Source organism: Protopterus annectens, chromosome 1.part0 (assembly GCF_019279795.1).
Source record: "Protopterus annectens isolate FY-2018-M chromosome 1.part0, PAN1.0, whole genome shotgun sequence".
Lineage (NCBI taxonomy): Eukaryota > Metazoa > Chordata > Ceratodontiformes > Protopteridae > Protopterus > Protopterus annectens.
In genome coordinates, this window is record NC_056725.1 from 1,814,741,661 (window position 1) to 1,814,758,881 (window position 17,221).

Genomic DNA, 17,221 nt, shown 5'->3' on the forward strand with positions numbered 1-17,221 from the left:
GTTGTGTACACTTACCATAAATGTAGCTGTTCGAGTGTATCCACTGTTGCAGTCATCACACTTGGGGTTATCTACCTGCAGGTAGCCCTCAGTCGGCCCGAATACCAGAGTCTTGGGATTTCTGCATCGGATGCTGTTGCCTCTTCCATGACATCAGGTCATCAGGGGTATAAAACATGCAGCCAACGCCATTACATCACTTTTTCTTGCCCCAGATGTCAGGAGCCCCCAAAATAGGAAGCAATTACATGGTGTGGAACACCTCCTGTAAAAGGTAAATACCACAGCGATAATATATGGCCAAAAACAGGATAGGTAGAAAGCATAGAAGAGTCAGGGGGCTGGAGGGAGGGTAAAGTACAGTTTTGTACCTACCATAAATGTAGATGTCCGAACTGGATAGCATCTGCAGTCATAACAAGTGGGTTGTCCTGTCGTCAGGCAGCCCTGCAGTCGGCCGGATTCCAAAGTCCGGTCCGGCCGCTGATGTCGCACTTCACCCGACGTCATCTCTGTTGGTCTTCGGGTATATAAGCATCAGCCGACGCCATTTTCCTCAGTGTTTCTTGCCCCAGATGCCAGTAGCCCTCTTGCAGGCTAAAATTTGGATAGATGCCAATGTTTCCAAATAGATAGAGGTAAACACAACCATAAGCATATATGTACATATATACAAACAAATACACCATAAAAGACTCCCCAACAGCTAGCTATTAGGAGGGTAAACACCCTAGGAGTACCACAGAGGGAAGGAGGGAGGTAATCCTGACTGCAGATGCTATCCAGTTCGGACATCTACATTTATGGTAGGTACAAAACTGTACTATGTCCTTCATGGATGCATCTGCAGTCATAACAAGTGGGTAGAATACCATAGCCAACTAGGGAGGAGGATAAAAGTAGATTATGGTGTGTTTAGGATCCCTTGCAGTACAGCAGTGGCAAACCCTGCTCGATCTGGAATATAGAGGCAAATTATAATGCTTGGCAAATGTATGCACGGAGGTCCAAGTAGCCGCCTCAATAATGTCTTTGGTTGCCACTCCTCGTAAGAAGGCTGTGGTAGTGGCTGTTGCCCTTGTAGAATGAGGTCTTATGTTTTGTGGAATTGGTTTTCCATGGAAGGAGTAACAGTATCGTATGCAATTTCCTATCCATTTGGAGATTGTCTGTTTGAAATAGCTTTTCCTTCCCTTCCTGTTGCATAGGCTACAAAAGTTGGTCAGTCTTTCTGCTATTTTTGTTCTGTCCAAGTAGTAGCGTAGCTGTCTATGTACATCCAAGGTATGCAGTATTCTTTCCCTCTGTTTTGTGGGTTGGGAAAGAAGGTAGGTAGGTGGATTGCCTGGTTTAAAGACACTCTGGATACCACCTTGGGCATAAATGTAGGATTAGTCCTCATGGACACTCTATCTTGGTGGAAGATTAGGAAGGGTTGCACTGCCATTAAGGCCTGAAGTTCTGAAACCCTCCTTGCTGAAGTAATTGCTAGCAGGAAAGCAGTTTTCCATGACAGGTGTTGTAGGTCTGCTGTTGCTGCTGGTTCAAAGGGTGATAGTGTCAACTTTTCTAGCACAAAGTTTAAATCCCAAGCTGGTAATGGTGGTTTCCTTGGAGGTTTTACATTCTTGATTCCTCTGAGGAACTGCCTGAGCAAAGGGTGCGAAAAACAGGTGGATCAAAGCTGTATTCTGCTGAAATAGCTGATGCATGTATCTTGATGGAGGAGTAGGACAGGCCTGAATGAAGAAGTTCGCCAGATACTCCAGAATGTTAGGCATATCTATGTTTGACACCTCTTTTCCTCTTTCCGTACTCCAAATGACAAATCTTTTCCATTTTCCAGCATAGTTCCTTCTTGTTGAAGGTCTGCGATTCAAGAATAATGTCTTTAACTCTTTGTGAAAGTTCTGGATTAGCTGCTGCTATGTGATGTTCCATGCAGTCAGTTGCAGCGTTTTAGGTTTGGATGTATGATGCTGTAGTTGTTCTGAGTTAACATCAAAGGCATCAGGGTATTGGCCACATATTGTTCGAGACATGCTCTTCAGTAGTGGGTACCAGTGTTGTCTTGGCCAGTTTGGAGCTATCAGGATTATCTTTGGACGGTCTTCCTTGATTTTTAGTAGTACCTTGTGTATCAAAGGAAGAGGTGGGAATGCATATGCTGTTAGGCCTTTCCAGTTGATGGAGAGTGAGTCCACTTTCCATGCTAGTGGGTGGAATGTCCTTGTGCAGAATTTTTGAGCTGGTGATTGAGAGGTGAGGCCAATAGGTCTAGCTGTCGCATGTCCCATTCCTTTGAGATGGTCTTGAAGATGTCCGCAGCTTCCATTCGTGGGCATCCAAGTGGTTCTGCTTAATATGTCTGCTAGAGTATTGTCTTTCCCGGTACAAATATTGCCTGTAACTGAATGTTGTAGCTGAGTGCCAGGGTCCACAGCTCCAAGGTCATTCTGCATAGGGGTATGAATGAGTGCCTCCCTGTTTGTTGATGTACCACATGACTGTGGTGTTGTCTGTCCTTATCATCAACTGGCCCTCTTTGAGAAATGGTTTGAACTTTTGGATTGCCAGTTTTACTGCCAGCATTTCTTTTAGATTGATGTGCAGGTGAAGTTGATCCTGTGTCCACAATCCTTGCACGCATTTGTCCAGCATGTGGGCCCCCATCCTAGGTCTGAAGCGCCTGTTGTGATGGTCTGGCTTGGTTGACATCTGAAGGGTAGGCCTGGGTTTGACTGGCATGCCTGAGCCCACCATAGGAACTCCTGTTTTAAGCATGGAATTAGTGGGATTTCTGTTTCTAGACTGTGTCTGTGTTGGGACCATAAATTTTAGGTACCACTGTAGTTTCCTCATATGTAGTCTGGCAAATGGGACCAAGATTATGCATGATGCCATGAAGCCCAAGGCCTGCAGAACTTTTCTTGCTGTTAACTTGTTCAGTTTTGTTAGTGCCAAGAAGTAAAGAGGAAGTTCTTTTGTTTTTCTGTAGTCAGGAATGCCATTTGCTGTACTGTGTCCAATTCAGCCCAAGAATGTCCTTGTTTGGGATGGTATCAGCCTTGACTTTGTAAATTGACTGTGTATCCCAGTCCTTGTAGCAAGTAAATGACCCTTTGTAAATCCGTTGTCAGCTTGCTTTTGTTGTCCCCTTGTAGCAGGCAGTCGTCCAGGTATGGGTAAATTTGAATTTCTGTAGTCTGCAATGGCGATTACTGATGCCAGGCATTTTGTGAATACTCTGGGCAGTAGATAAGCCAAAGGGCAATGCTGAGAATTGATAGTGCTCTGATCCTGCAAGAAAACTGAGGTATCTTCTGCAGATTGGTCGAATGGGGACGCAGGTATGCCTCCTTGAGATCTAGAGTTACCAGCCAAGACTCCTTGCCCAGCATGGGAAGAAGTTGCTGTAGGGTCAGCATTTTGAATTTTGGGACAATGATGTATGTATTTAAGGTGGACAGGTCGAGAATTGGTCTCCAACTTTTTCCTTTCTTGGAACTAGGAATAGTCCGAATAGAACCCCTTTCCTTGTTCTGCTGTTGGCACTCTTTCCACAGCTCTCATGTTTGCTAACTCCATTATCTGGCGTAGAGCCTCTGTTTTTGATTTGGAGGTAGATTTGGCATTCCTCTTTGACTGGTAAAGTGTGGAAGTGAAACCGTAACCTTGATCTATGGTTTGTAAAATCCACTTGTCTTTTGTTATGTAGTGCCAGTTCTTTGAAAATAAGGTTAACTTTCCGCCTAGAGGAGCTGCTATTTGTTCCCTGGTAGGCGGATTTATGATTAAGTCACTGTGGTTGTGCTGATGTAGTGGTAGTGTCTGTGTCTGTGCCTCTGTGGTTACCTGGCCACTGTCGCCCTCTGTAGGCACCTCCTCTGGATTGGTTTCTGCCTCTGGGACCTCTATTCCTGCCCCTTTGAAATTTTGTGGAGTCAGGAAAGGACCAATCTCTGGCAGGCCAGTTCCTGCTACACCTTGGGGTTGAACCTGCAAGAAATCTTTAACAGTTTGAACAGATTTTGCCTTCTCTTCCATTTTCTTCATAACCTGCTGGGCAGGTGTACCAAACAAACTTGTCTTGTCCATAGGAGCATCTAGCAACTTAGCTTTAACATGATCCGGTAAAACTTGTTCCTTTAGCCATGCATGCCTTCTTATCACTGTGCCTGTCATGGCTGATCTAAATGAAGCCTCCAGTGCATCATAGCCACATTTTAAGGAATGGTTGCTAACCTGTTGTATGTTATTTACCATCTCTAATACATATTTCTTATCAAGAGATTCATCTGTGGTTAGTTTTTTAGTTAACTGATCGAGCATAAACTCTTGGTATTGTATCATGTGAAACTGACAGTTTAAATCTCTAGCTGAGAGAGTAGCTGAAGTGTAGACCTTTTTACCCCATCTGTCTAATGACCTTGCTTCCCTTTCAGAAGGAATAGGGTTTTTAGCTATGGTCGCAGCTACTGCCTTGGGACCCTGGGATATAGTTTCTGGGTCTGCAAGTGGGGCCTTGTAAAGGTGGTGATGAGTATCTGGCACCCTGTAAAATCTGTCTGGTTTGGCAGGGCTGGGGTAAAGAATCTGGAGCGGAGCAAACATCATTGAAAGCATCATCCACCACAGAGAGAACAGGAGGTATAGCTAAGGGCCTGTGCTGTGGGAGGTGCAGAAAGGTCCTAAGTCTTTTTCTGGAGTCTGAAAAATCCTGTTGCTGCCATTGGAACTGTTCTCGCATGGCATGCAAGGTTTCCCAAAGGAGAATTCTTCTGGTGGGGAAGCAGCTGGAATGGATTCTTCAGCATCAGAATCTTCAAAATTGGAGAAGGGAGCCTCTGGCTGGTCAGTTATGTCTGATTCATCAGCAGAATCATCAGAAGACACTGGCTCACCGGGGTCTGCCCTAGGTCTCTTCTCTGGGGCTGAGAGGCCCTGTCTGGGTGAGATTGAGATCCCCTAATTAAAGAAATTAAATCTTCTGCCAAAGAAAGCATTTGAGAGCTAGAAGAGGGCCTGCATGTGGGGGGTTTAACAGGCACTGTTTTAGTAGTTTTGGCTGCTTTAGCCCTGGCGAAGGCCTTAATGGACATGGCTGCTGGAGGCCTAGCAGCACCACGTGTAGAGACATCCAAGGGATGGTGTCTGATAAGTCAACCACCGTAGTGGGTAAAAGTTCTGAGGTCGATTCAAGAGTTGTAGCAGGGGCCTCAGTTGTAAGAATAGGTTCAGCTGTACTTTGATCAGTTTTATCTTTTTTTAGTAGATTGTAGTCGGAGGATCCGGCGGCATAATGTACGAAAATCAGAACCTAAAAACTGTTCTGCAAACTCCGACCGGCTTCTAAGCGGTTGAAAGAGGCACAGGCCGAACAGGCTGCTACGGGGTGGGCTGGGCCTGAACAAGGCAGACAGTAAGAGTGGAAATCTTTATGAGGTATTTGTTTCCCACAGGTTAAACAATTGTTAACTTTTTCTGACATCGGCTGAGGCAAGAAAGAGTCCCCAACGGGTACTTAGCTTTAGAAGTCTTCGGCGTAGTATTCGAAGTAATCTCTGGATCCGACCGACCGGCACTTGCGAACAGCTTCTGCTTCGGCAAGAAAGACTGAGGAAAATGGCGTCGGCTGATGCTTATATACCGAAGACCAACAGAGATGATCGGGTGAAGTGCGACATCAGCCGGACCCGGACTTTGGAATCCGGCCGACTGCAGGGCTGCCTGACGACAGGACAACCCACTTGTTATGACTGCAGATGCATCCATGAAGGACATCCAGGACTGCAACAGTGAATACACTCGAACATCTACATTTATGGCAAGTGTACACAACTGTACTATGCTCTTTCTGTTTCACTGTTGCAGTCATCACACTTGGGTTGATTCCCAAAGATGAGGAAGGGTGGAGGCGGTCAAGTAATAGTAGGGCTGGCTAGCAGGCCTTGTAAGACTGCTGTGGCAAATCCAGCTCTGGATTTAGAAAAGACAGGTGAGTGGTAATGCTTGGTGAAGGTGTGTACAGAACACCAAGTTGCAGCTTCCAGGATGTCCCCGGTAGGGACTCTGCTATGAAATGCTGTAGAGGTTGAGGCAGTCCTACTGGAATGAATTTTGATCCTATGTGGGGTAGGTTTTCCATGGTGTTTGTGGCAGAAATGGATGCAGTGTGCTATCCATTTGAAATGGTTTGCTTTGAAATGGCCTTGCCCTCTGCCCTTGTAGCAAAGATGACTAGCAGCTGGTCAGATTTTATTTTTATTTATTTTTATTTTACATTTGTTGACCGGGATAGTCCGACTGGATGCATGTCCATTTTCAGCGGAGGCCCAGGGAGAAAAGCACCGAGGGTAAGCAGATACAGCATTACATAATACTAGTACTACATATTACAAACAGACTATTTACAGAGATTACATAAGTAAGCAAGTTAAACAAGTTCCACAGGTTACAGTTAATCCTGAGCACAGGTCAGGATTAAATTAAATTACGCAGTAAACTGGTTAACAGATTTTTACACATTCTAGAAAAAGTTAGCTGGATTTTCTGAAAGGCTTAGTCCTGTCAAGTCCGAGCTGTCTGTGTACATCCAAGGAGTGCAGGATCCTTTCCCCTTTATTCTGAGCATTAGGGGAAAAGTTGGTAAATGGATGGATTGGTTTAGATCCACACTGGATACCACCTTGGGCATAAAAGATGGGTTAGTCCTGAGGGAAACCCTGTCAGCATGAAAAATAATGAAGGGTTCCACAGCCATTACCTGTAACTCAGACACTCTTCTTGCTGAAGTGACAGCTAGAAGTAAGGCTGTTTTCCAAGAGAGGAATTTTAACTGTAGTAGCAGGCTCAAAAGGTGGAACCATGAGCTTCTCTTGTACAAAGTTAAGGTCCCAGGGAGGGGTGGGAGCTCTCCTCAGGGGTCTTAAATTGTTAGCTCCTCTCAGGAACTGTTTGACCAGAGGGTGAGAAAAAAGAGGTGGCTCAGTATTATAATGAGCTGAGATGGCAGAGACATGAATCTTAATAGACGAGAAGGATAGGCCTTTGTGAAGCAGCTCTGCTAGGTAATCTAGGATTTGAGGTAAGGTGGGCACGGCTGTGTCCTTTCCTTGAGACTGGCTCCAAGAACAGTATCTTTTCCATTTTTCTGAATAGGATTTCCTAGTACTAGGCCTTCTGGCCTCAAGGATGACGTCCAGCACCTGTTTGCTGAGGGTTGCTGGTGATGTATTCAGTGAATAAGCCAAGCTGCAAGGTTCAGGGTTTGCAGCTGAGGATGCAAAATCTGTCCCTCCTGCTGGGACAGCAGGGAGGGGGTCTAATGCAAGTGCCACGATGACACTGCTGCCAGACTGCGTATGAGTGGGTACTAGTGCTGACGGGGCCAGTCTGGTGCAATAAGGATTGTCCTTGGTTTGTCCTGTTTGATCCTGAGTAGTACTTTTGAGGGGAGGGGCAGAGGGGGAAAGACATAAATTGAGAGGTTTTCCCATGTAAAGGATAGCGCATCCTCTTTCCATGCTTGGCTGTGGGGACGTCTGGTGCAAAATTTGCTAAACTAATGGTTTTGGGGAAAGGCAAAGAGGTCCACCTCTGGTGTCCCCCACCTGTGGGTTAGAAGTCTGAATGAGTTGGGTTCCAGTTTCCACTCGTGTGGGTCCAGTAGATTTCTGCTTAAGCCATCTGCCAGTGAATTTTGTTTGCCTGGCAGGAATTGAGCTTGCAGGTGCACTTGGTTGCTCAAGGCTGTGTTCCACATGGCCATGGCTAACCTGCAGAGTGGGTAGGAATGAGTCCCCCCCCAGCTTGTTTATGTACCACATAACTGTGGTGTTGTCTGTCTTTATCAAGAGTTGTCCTGGAAGGATAAGGTATTTGAAGGCTGTCAGAGCATTCTGTACAGTTAACATTTATTTTTGATTGATATACAGATGAATTTGTCCTGGGCTGCACTGGCCTTGAATGCATTCGCCAGCCATGTGAGCCCCCCATGCATAGTCTGATGAGTCTGTTGTCAGGGTTGGGGTGGCAAGGGTTGAGTGAAAGGGAGTCCCTTGTTGTGTTTGGAAGCCTCTGCCCACCAAAGGAAGTCTTCCCTTAGACAAGGAAAGATAGGAATAATTGTTTCCAGGTCTTGAGAATGTTGGCACCAGAGACTTTTTAAGTACCATTGAAGTTTCCTTATATGCAGTCTTGCATATGGAATTAGTAGAATGCATGAGGCTATGAACACTAGGGCTTGCAGTATTTTTCTTGCAGATAGCTGGGTTCTGGTGGCCATTAGTTTGAAGTAGTTTGTCAAATAAACCTGCTTTTCTGGAGTAAGGAATGCTATCTGGGAAATTGTTTTGAAGCTTTCTCCCAGGAATACAATCTTTTGGCTGGGCACCAGATACAATTTCTTTTCGTTGATGGTATACCCCAGAGAAGTTAGAAGTCTCTTTACAAATGTCAGGTGCTGAAGTAGCAATTCCTGACTGTCCGCCCGAATCAGGCAATCGTCCAAGTATGGATATATTTAAATATTTCTCTACCTGCAGTATGCAATGGCTGAAGTCAGGCACTTTGTGAATACCCTGGGCACAGTAGATAAGCTAAAGGGAAGTGCAGAGAACTGATAGTGCATAGAGCCTGCCCTGAAACGTAGATATTTCCTGCAAGATTCCCTTATGGGGATGTGTAGATAAGCTTCTTTTAGGGTGACTAGCCAGGAGTCCTTGGCTAGCATAGGAAGCAGCTGTTGTAGTGTAAGCATTTTGAATTTTGGGACCACCAGGAAGGTGTTGAGAATGGACAGGTCCAGGATAGGGCACCAAGAGCCCTCTTTTCTGGGCACCAGGAACAGTCTGGAGTAGAAAAGTACAGTTTTGTACCTATCTGCAGTCTTACATGGTTGTCCTGCCTCAGGCAGCCCCTCGGTTGGGCCGGATTCAAAGTCTGTCCCGTAAGGCCGGCTGATGTCGCCCCGGCCCCGCCTGCCATGCTCTGAAAAGTGCCAGCGCGGCGCCATCTTCCTCAGTTTTCTGCCCCAGACCCAGCAGTTGCCTGTAAGTAAAAATTTGGAGAAATGAAAATGAAAAACATGCAAAGCACAAAAACAAATACACCAAATAAAACAAATACAGCATAAAAGGCTAAAAGGGATAGGTATCCAAAAAATAAAAGAGGGGTAGAGGGTAGGTGGTAGGTGACTGCAGATGCACATGCATATTTATAGCAGGTACAAAACTGTACCAAAGTACCTTCCTGTACTGCAGATGCATCTGCAGTCCCTGGGTAGAATAACACATATGTAGCTAAGAAAGGATGTTGTAAGCAACATGCCCTGCAGGACTGCAGTAGCAAAGCCTGCTCTGGATCTGTAATATAAGGGCAAGTTGTGTAATGCTTGGAATGTATGCACGCTCCATGTAGTAGCTTCAAAAATGCCTATCCATTTTGAAATTGTCTGTTTGGAAATTGCTTTTCCTTGTACACCAGCAGCATATGCTAAGAGTTGGTCAGTTTTTCTGTAAGTCTGTCCAAGTAGTATCTAAACTGTCTGGTTGTGGATTTGGAAGAAGGTAGGCAGGTGAATAGCTTGGTTCAGTGAAACCCTGGATACCACCTTGGCATGAATGAAGGATTGGAAGAGACTCTGTCCTGATGAAAAATACAATGGTTGAACTGCCATGGTCCTGTAATGGATACTCTTCTTGCTGAGGTTATGGCCAGAAGGAATGCAGTGAGTTAATTTTTCCAACGTCCCATGTAGGCACTGGTGGTTTACTTGGAGGGTTGGGAAGGATGATAGACAAGTCATTGCAATTTTTTTCCACAAAGAGGTGGCTTATCACTCCCTGTTTTTGAGGGGGGAACACTCCATTGTTTAGATCTCTGCGTACCCTGAGACTGTAGCCTTGGTGGTCTATTGCCCCTGGGTTTGGGCTGATAAGACCTGGTAGGGACAGGAAAGGACCAGTTTTCTGAAGGCCAATGCCTACTGAATCTAGATGGCTGTACCTGCAAGAAATCTTGCATAGATATAGCTTTTTCCTCCATCTTTTTAAGTACCTCTTCTGCTTTTGTGCCAAACAAACGTTCCTGGTTTAATGGAGCATCTAGTAATTTTGCTTTGACATGATCTGGCAAAATTTGTTCCTTCAGCCAGGCATGCCTTCTCAGTACAGACCCAGTGACAGCAACCCTGCAAGATGCTTCTAAGGCATCAAAACCATACTGCAAAGTATGTTTACTGACTTGGTTTGCAGAATGCATTAACTCTTGTAAATTTTTATTTCCTGCAAAATCTGGAAGCAACAACATTTTTTGTTTAATTAGTTCCATAATGGTGCTGCGGTAGCGTTGTCACCTCACAGTAATACGCTGTCTGGTTCGATTCTCAGCTAGAGCGTCTTCTGCTTGGAGACATGCATGAACGGGCATGCCTTCGTTGAAGGTTGTGTGTCAGGTCTGGTAATTCGGCACGTAAAAATCAACTACCAATCATTAGCGGACCGGAGCTCCGCTATGGCGACCCCTAACCGGGAAAAGCCGAAAGACACAACAACAATATGCTGCTGGTACTTCAACATGTGAAACTGGCAATTTAAAGCCCTGATGGCAAGAGTTGCCGAGGTATATACCTTCTTGCCCCATCTGTCTAAACCCCTCGAATCCCTGTCCAAAGGGGTAGGATTTTTGGCTCTAGTAGCCTTAATACCTTTAGGTCCCTGGGAAATGGTCTCTGCATCCACAGTGGGGATTCTTAAAGAGAAATTTGTGAGAGTCAGGTACCCGGTAGTACCTGTCAGGCTTTCTAGGAGCTGGTGGTAAAGCATCAGGAGTAAGACTGGATTCCATGAAAAAGTACAGTTTTGTACCTACCATAAATGTAGATGTTCGAAGATCCACATTGCTGCAGTCCTGACACTTGGGTAATCCGCTGTCCCAGTCGGCCCGAATACCAAAGTATAAGGCTGACGTCGGTCAAGGCGCATTAGTCTGACGTCAGGACGTCAGGGTACAAATGCGCATGACCGACGTCATTTCCTCAGTCTTTTCTTGCCCCAGATGTCAGAAGACCCTAAAAAGATAAGGCCAAACCAAAAACAACACACCAAACACCCTGTACCAAATATATGTACAATATATACAACGTCAGAAAGGTACAATCCCACCCACACAACCACCCCTAAACACAGAGGGAAGGAGGGAGGGTAATTGGACTGCAGCAATGTGGATCTTCGAACATCTACATTTATGGTAGGTACAAAACTGTACTATGTTCTTCATCTCACATTGCTGCAGTCCTGACACTTGGGTAGAATCCCAAAGCAGAGGTAAGGGAGGATGGCAAATCACAAAGAAGCAGGAGCTGACAACATGCCCTGTAAAATAGCAGTGGCAAAACCAGCCCTAGATTTAGAGTAGAGAGGAAGGTGGTAATGCTTAGAGAAGGTATGCACTGAACTCCAAGTAGCTGCCTCCAAAATATCCTTAGTTGCCACCCCCCTTAGAAATGCTGTTGAAGTGGCAGTAGCCCTAGTGGAATGAGGCCTAATCCCAGCTGGAATCTCCTTGCCATGATGGGAGTAACAGAAAGTAATGCAAAACCCAATCCACTTAGAAATAGTTTGTTTTGACACAGGCTTACCCTGAGAACTCAAAGCAAAAGAAACAAACAACTGCTGAGACTGCCTAAAATCCTTAGTCCTGCTTAAATAATAACGTAATTGCCTGTGTACATCTAAAGTGTGCAAAATCTTTTCCCCCTTATTTTGGGGATTTGCATAAAAGGTAGGCAAATGAATAGTTTGGTTTAAAGCCACACTAGAAACCACTTTAGGCATAAAGGAAGGATTAGTACGTAAAGATACCTATCCTTATGAAAAATCAGGAAAGGCTCAACCGCCATAAGGGCCTGCAATTCAGACACCCTTCTTGCAGAGGTAATGGCTAACAAAAAAGCAGTCTTCCATGACAAATATTTCAATTCAGCAGTAGCTGCAGGCTCAAAAGGTTGTAGAGTGAGTTTCTCCAACACAAAATTGAGGTCCCAAGCAGGAGTAGGAGCTCTACATGGGGGTCTTATATTCTTTGCCCCTCTAAGAAATTGCTTGAACAAAGGATGAGAAAACAATGGTGGGTCACAATCATAGTGAGCTGAAATTGCTGCAGCATGAATCTTAATGGAAGAGAAAGACAAACCTTTGTCCAATAACTCAGTAAGATATTGAAGAGCCACACTCAAATTTGGCTCAGAAACATCCAAATCCTTCGCTGCACACCAAAATAAAAATCTCTTCCATTTTCCTGCGTACACTTTCCTTGTACTAGGTCTTCTGGCTTCTATAATCACATTCAAAACTTGTTGAGGAAGCTGAGACCTGCTATGGTTCAAAACAGAATATGCCAAGCTGTTAGATGAAGAGAGTGAAGCTTGACATTGAGTAGATGCCCGTCCTTCTGAGACAATAGGTGTGGAATCAAAGGTAAGGGCCATGGAGGCTTCCTTACCAGACTCCTCAGCAATGGGTACCAGTGCTGCGAGGCCAATCTGGAGCTATTAAAATCATCCTTGGCTTGTCTTGTCTGACCTTTAGGAGTACCTTTGGGAGGAGAGGCAGAGGTGGAAAGGCATACACATGAAGATTTTTCCAACTGAAAGAAAGAGCATCCACTTTCCAGGCTGTGTGATGAAACCTTTTCGTGCAAAACTTTGGCAGCTGGTGGTTTAGTGGAGAAGCGAACAGATCTATGTCTGGAGTTCCCCATGACACTGTCAATGTCTGAAATACATGAAGATCCAATTTCCACTCGTGGGGATCCATGATTTGCCTGCTTAACACATCTGCTAAGGAGTTCTGTGCTCCTGGCAGAAACCTTGCTTGAAGATTCAGTTGCAAGCTTAGCAGTCTCCCACAAAATCATTGCTTGCCTGCATAGAGGATAAGAATGTGTTCCCCCTTGTTTGTTGATGTACCACATGACAGTTGTGTTGTCTGTTAGAATCAACACCTGCCCTGGAAGAAGTAAATCCTTGAAAGCCAGTAATGCAAACTGGACTGCTAACATCTCCTTCAAGTTGATATGTAGATGCTGCAGTCTGGCAGGCCACTTGTCTTGTATCCACTTTCCATTCAGATGAGCTCCCCAAGCTGTGTCTGAGGCATCTGTCATTAGAATCTGACTCGCCTCTGGCCGGGTCACAGAGAGTCCCTTGTTTAGGTGACATTCCTGAGCCCACCACAAAATTCCTTTTGAATGCAAGGTATTATTTGAATGACAGTGTCCAAATCCTGGCAGTGCTGTGTCCATACATTTTGAGATACCATTGTAGCTTCCTCATATGCAGTTTGGCATTGGGAAGTACCAGAATACAAGATGCCATGAACCCTAAGGCTTGAAGGACTGTCCTTGCAGTCAGCCGGACTGATGAGATAGTTGATGGAAGTAAAGAGAAAGATTCTTTTGTTTGTCCGGGGTTAAAAGGCCATCTGGGTTACAGTATTCAGTCTCACACCCAGAAAGCACATGTCTTGAGAGGGTATTAGACTGGACTTTATTTCGTTCACAGAATACCCTAGGCATCTTAGCACTGCTATCACATATTCCAAATGCTGAAGAAGCACGTCCTTCCTTGAGCCAGAATCAGGCAATCGTCCAAATAAGGATAGATTTGTATTCCTTTTAGCCTGAAGAAAGCTATCACTGGAGCCAGAACCTTTGTGAATACTCTGGGCAGTAGATAAGCCAAAGGGCAATGCAGAGAACTGATAATGAGAATTCCCAGCTCGAAAACGCAGATACTTCCTGCAAATTAGTCTGATAGGAACATGAAGGTAAGCTTCCTTGAGATCCAAAGTTACCATCCAGTGATCTTTGCCCAGCAGAGGTAAAAGCTGTTGTAACGTCAACATTTTGAACTTGGGAATGTCCAGATAAGTGTTGAGGATAGACAGATCCAAAATTGGTCTCCACGTGTTCCCCTTTTTGGTACTAGGAACAGGCGAGAATAAAATCCTAGGCCCCTTTCTGGCACAGGAACCGGCTGAATGGCCCCTATTTGGAGCAACAGAAATTTGCTTGTGAGCCTCTTTCCTTTGTTGAGGAGGAATGTCTGGCATGCCTTTGAAAGGAGGCAAGGTATGGAAATAAAACCTGTAACCGTGGTGAATGATATCCAATACCCATCTGTCTTGGGTAATTAAACTCCAGTTTTCTTTGAAAAGTGCCAACCTTCCTCCCAAAGGTGCTGCCAGGCAGAAGATTCTGGCAGCTGAAAAGGCAGGTCATTGGGTCTGTTTACGAAAGGACTGACCCCTGCCCTCACCAGAAGACTGAGCAGGTGAACTCCTGTTCTAGGCCTAAAAGAACCTTGAGCTCTGCCCCTACCACGTCTAGACCTACCCCTAGACTGGGAATCATAAGCAGGATATGTCCACCTTGGTAGGCCAATTTCTACTAAACTTGGAGGCTGAACCTGCAAAAATCTTTAACAGTCTGCATAGACTTAGCCTTGTCTTCCATTTTCTTTAGAACTGCTTCCACAGGAACCAAACAACACATCAGATTGTAAAGGAGCATCTAAAATCCTTGTCTTCACATGCTCAGCTAAATTCTGATCCCTCAGCCAGGCGTGCCTCGAAGAACGAACCAGTGGCAGCCACCCTCGAAGAGGCCTGCACAGCATCAAAACCACATTGCAAAGAATGCTTACCCACCTGTTCAGAAACATGAACTAAATCCTGCAACTCTTTACACTCAATACCTTCCGCCAAAGCATCTACCTTAGACTTTAATTGTGAAAGGAGATAATTTTGGTATTTCAACATGTGAAACTGGCAATTCAAAGCTCTCATGGCCAAAGTGGAAGAAGTATACACTTTCTTTCCCCATCTATCCAAAGCCCTTGCCTCTTTATCTGGAGGAACAGGATTTTTAACAACAGAAGCCTTAACACCTTTAGGCCCTGTGAAACAGTTTCTGGGTCTGCCCTAGGACTCTTAAAAGATACTTATGAGCTTCAGGCACCCTATAATATCTATCCGGTTTAACTGGAGCAGGAGGCAAAGAATCAGGGTTCAGAGAAGCCTCTGCAAAAACATCCTCCACCACATCTAGAACAGGAGGTATAGCTAAAGGCCTATGCTGGGGTAGAAACAAATTTCCTAAGCCTTTTCCTGGAATCAGAGAAATCCTGACCTTCCCATTTAAAATGCTCCCTCATGGAATGAAGAGTCTCTGAAAATGAAAAATCCTCAGGAGGAGAAGCAGAAGGAGTAGAATCATCTACATCAGAATCAGAGTAAGGAATACTCCTGCAAGTCTTCAGCCGAAGACTCAGAAGCATCCGAACACTGCTCAAAACTCCCAAGCTCAGGTTCCACCCTAGGCCTCTTATCAGGAGGGGGCATAGAACCTCTAATCATTGTAATCAAATCTTCTGCCATCTTAAGCATATGCTTCTTAGGTACAGACCCTGAAGAACTAGGGGTAACACCTGAAACAAAACCTGGCCTGCCCCTGGGAGAAGCCTTGGAAACAGCAGGGGAGGGCCTAACCACCTTAGGGAGGGAAGAACAGCTACCTGAGAAGCCCCTTCCGCCTGGCCTACCTCCTGAGAGGTCACATCTTGCAGTAATAAAGTCTCTCCTGGGATTCCAAAGAAATGTCTGGCTGAACCTCTGGCTCCACCGAGCCCTCTAAAGAACCGGCGTCAGTGCACGGACGGTTCTTCCAACCTAGGCTTTGCTGTTTTGTCCTTGCGCTTTTTTGATGAAGCGGGCGTCGGAGCATCCGACGGCATTTTATAATTACACCGCTTCCCAAAAACTAACCTGGCACAATCTAATCTTCTCTTTATAGTGCGTTTGTTAAATCTAGCACAAGAGCGACAGCCAACAACGTCGTGCTCAGGCCCTAAGCAAGGTATACACAAGGTATGGTAATCCCTATGAGGTATCTGTCATCCGGTAAAATACTGAGGCAAGAAAAAACCAAAATATTCCCCAACGGGGTACTTAGCCAACTTGGATTCGGTCTGAAACTCCGACTTCGGAAAATCTCAGAACGCCAACCTGCACTTGCAAAACTGCTTCTGCATCGGACCATGCGGCAAAAGACTGCAGGAAATGACGCCGGTCATGCGCATTTGTACTACCCTGGCGTCCTGACGCCAGACTAATCCGCTTGACCGACGTCAGCCTTATACTTTGGTATTCGGGCCGACTGGGACAGCGGACTACCCAAGTGTCAGGACTGCAGCAATGTGAGATGAAGAACATCATCATCTACAATATCCAGGACAGGGGGTACAGCTAGAGGCCTGTACTGAGGCAAGTCTAAAAATCCTCAGAGTCTCTTTCTGGACTGTGGGTAGTCCTGGCATTCCCAGAAGAAATGTTCTCTTAAGGTATGCAAGGTTTCACCAAAAGAAAAGTCCTCTGGAGGGGAGGCAGAGGGAATGGAATCCTCTGCATCTGAATCCTCATAGGTAGATAAGGGTATGTCCTGGTAATCAGAGGGATCAAAGTTATCAGACTCATGGTCTGTTGAATCAGAAGGGAAATCAATTCTTGGTCTTTTAGAGGGGGAAGGCTGGCTTCCCCTAATTAGAGTTATAAGGTCTTCAGCCATTCTAAGCATGAGTTTCTGTGGCATGGGAGCTTGAGCATGCGCTTTGGTCGTCGGTTTTCTAGGCGTAGTGCAAACTCTGGGACTGAGAAACTCTGTGGTTTTAGTCTGAAACAAAGTAGTCAGTTTAATACAAACATCGGAAGGTCGAAATACACCCTCAGAAGCCGGTGCCTGCACAGCGGCTCTGGACCCATCCAAGGTAGAGACATCTGCAGGTTCCATAATCGAAGAAGCATCTCGCAGCATACCGGACTCCTAATGGTTCTCAGCAGAGGCCTGCGAATATGTAGAAGCGGGTATCGGGGGCTGCAAAGGCGCCTCACTGAGTACTGGTGGACTAGCGACTAGCTTAATGGAAGCATCATTGGCAGTTTTAGACCTATGCGGTCTGTCTCTGTCTTTATCCTTACGTTTTTTCGGAAGATCAGTAGTCGGATGGCTTACTGAAGCCATTTCAGAATATGGAGAATGAGAGTGAAAGAATTTAGCAACAAAGATAGCCTGATGACGAATAGTTTGGGTGTTAAGGCACAAAACCGAAAGTCAGGAGCATCGTGGTCTGGGCCTTAACAGGTGACGCAGTAAGAATGAAAAT

At 45.4% G+C, this 17,221-nt stretch overlaps 1 protein-coding gene across 3 annotated transcripts in view; it reads right to left on the reverse strand.

The window, feature by feature from the left end:
* Positions 1–17,221, reverse strand: part of GHR (growth hormone receptor) — a 1,761,548-nt gene that overhangs the window by 1,041,340 nt on the left and 702,987 nt on the right. The window lies entirely within an intron of this gene.